Raw genomic sequence first — 3,066 nt, forward strand, 5'->3', positions numbered from 1 at the left:
ATCCCAATTTTAAAGTTGTATACACGATAAGACACTCGTATTTTTAATAATTGTATATTTAATAAGTGTAAATAATTTCAAATAGGCCTATTCAAATAATTGTAATAATGGCTACTTTCTAAATAATTGTAGACACTTTAATGAACTAAGTGTGCTATTGCATTTTCTTTGAAACATTTTTAACTAGTTTCGGTCATTAACGGATTTACAAAAAAGAGATTTCTTCACATTTGGCTTGGCATTTATTTCTTAAACTAGGAGTATAAATAAAAAGATTATTGTATAATAAATTATGTATTTTATTTTTATGTTAACAAATAGTTTAAAGTAGTTGTCTTGCCTGTTGATCTTTAAAATAGAATTAGTCAATTTGCTCTGTATATGAGAAAAACTTTTTCATACTACCTCGAACAATTTGTGGTCCATATTGTTTATTTATTTTATATTTTTATTATTAATGAAACTAAAAATTTTGGATTTCCAGTTTTGTTGTTTAAGCACTTCTCTCTAGAAGGGAGCTCTTTGTACGAGATAATTTTGAAATCACCAGACTAAGGTTATAAATTAACGTGTTAGTGGGACTGACTGTGCAAATGTTGTAGAAATACAACTTAAATTTGTTCAACAACAAAATAAAGTTATCCCCTTTGGCATTTCTGTTGGACTTCCAGGTCTGTAGAAATTGTATTAACCAATATGTTGTATTGGTTAATACAATATAAAATACCGATTTCTATTGTAAATTAAATATTGTATGGCTTAATGACTCTAAAAAAATACACCTTTAGTTAGTTTCTTATTTTCTTTTTTATCCAGTTTATTACATATTTTGGAACTTGATAAACAAATGAATCTCCTCAATACCTTTACAGCACATATTCTTCAGCATTAAAGTGACGAAACAAAGTAAAAATTTATTTATCACAATGTACCAAAGATTAAATCGAAGATAAAATTGAAATATTGGTCTAACAAGACTATCTCAATTGGTAATACTTTTATTTACATTATTATAGCCCCAATTTTGTTCAATGGTTTCCATCCAAATGTTACCTTTGATTATCGTGACATTTAAGACTAATCATAAGGCACCAAATCATAAGGCATACTTATCGGTAGCTTAAAGGTTTCACTCTGGATACAGTTTGTGTGCTTACATTATCAATGTGAGTATCAGTATAAAAGTTTTGATTATTAAAGATCTTGTACAATACTGTTTCGACACGAAATAACTAGCAACATTATTTTTCTTTGACGTGTTTTATGAATGCAAATATAAGTTATTACTAATTGCAAGATACAAGTGATCAAGTAGTAGCCTTAAAAAAACATGCATCTTTGTGAAAGACGATTACACAACTCAACTTTATGAAATTAATTAATGTAAAAAATAATACATGTAACTTTCTGACAATCTAATATTTTTTTTTTGATTTTGTCCGTCTTTACATGTGTATGTACAAAAAAAAATAATCCATGGATCAATTTTTTTTTTATTGCGAAATCTTTTTAAGTAAAATTAAACTGTAAGACGCCATTGAAGTTGTTAGGAATGTTAATGCTTTGTAAGCATGTGTGGCACTTTAGAATGGTCAGATTCAGCCTCGACGCATCCTCACTTTGAGAGCCTCTGCTAAACTATTTTGTCTGCATACTTTCTATTGTTGGAGGAAAATGACTAATTATAAAAATTATCTTACAGGTTCTGTCAATAAAGGTTTGTCTGGAGTATACAAATTGTATCTAATGCTTCCTTTACTTGCACGTTTTCAGTAAATCCAGGAAACATGTGAATTTACTTTATAGTGAGTTATATTTTATGATTTTATATTAGCGAATTTCCCTATAGGGAAGTAGCTATTACCGTAGGTGGCATGGTAAGACCTAGGCCCGGGACCGATTTACTATTTCATTTTGATGTCCCAGAGGCCAAATCACCATTCGTTCTAATTTTTATATATGTATTTATATAAATATATATATATATATATATATATATATATATATATATATATATATAAACCATTTTGTAGAGCTTAAAAAACAAATAATTTAGTATATTGAAGCATTATTATGCGCCTAATGGTTACGGAAAAAAAAATTAATTTTAAATTTCCCATGTTATCCTTATGGAGAATAAGTCAACTGTTGTAGTTTGCTTGTTTATGAACATATTTTGATCAAATTTGGAAAATACATTAATTTCTTACTAAACTACAGTGCCTATTAGCATTTTACATTAAAAACACTGTTTTACCCTCCCCGTTGCAGCAAACCTAAGTACTTGTTAAACTAATTCTATTTAAATAGGGAATAAATGTGATGTTTTTAAGAAACATTTTAGTGTTAATCCAATCAGGCAAATGGAAATTCGCTATGTGTGCAGGTTTGCTGCGGCGGGGGTATTTTTTTATTTATAAAGGAAAACCCCAAGTGGTTATTTTATGTTTTTCCAAAAAAATAATATTACTACATCAAGCATTTCCAAATTGTATCATTTACTATAATTTGGTCATCACCTGGACAAACTTATCACATCAACATCTAAATATTCATTTTTATCACTGTTGGGGTAAGTTACAAAAGGTCATACTATCTGTCAAACTTTCTACCACATATTACAGTAGTCCCTTTCAAAACACTAGGTCCAAAATGAAACTGTCAGTCCTTGTTTTAGGTCTTATTTTCAAGTTGGTAAAATCTATTAGATTTTTTGCTTTGAGGAAAGGTTGTTTATAAACGTTTTATGGAACAGTTGGTTGATGGAACTTAGAATAGTACAATAAAATACATGAGTTTTTTTATAATGGCTGTAAAATGTACAGCTTTTGTGGTTAAACATTACATGTAAGTACAACACATTACTTGCAATACTGAGGTGACGATATATGCATACATTTACAGTATATCCTTTCACGAATTACGAATTATTATCCTTATTCACATGTATTACGAAAAATATAATTATGCATATTTTTATTAGTTTATCTCTGTAAAAAATATGTTTTAAGTGTCTCATTGAAACTAATTTAAAACATATTTAAATAAAAAAGTATTTGAGCCCAA

This window comes from Macrosteles quadrilineatus, unplaced genomic scaffold (genome assembly GCF_028750875.1).
Source record: "Macrosteles quadrilineatus isolate MER2022 unplaced genomic scaffold, UCM_ALF_1.0 Scaffold_1__1_contigs__length_201487025, whole genome shotgun sequence".
Classification (NCBI taxonomy): Eukaryota; Metazoa; Arthropoda; class Insecta; order Hemiptera; family Cicadellidae; genus Macrosteles; species Macrosteles quadrilineatus.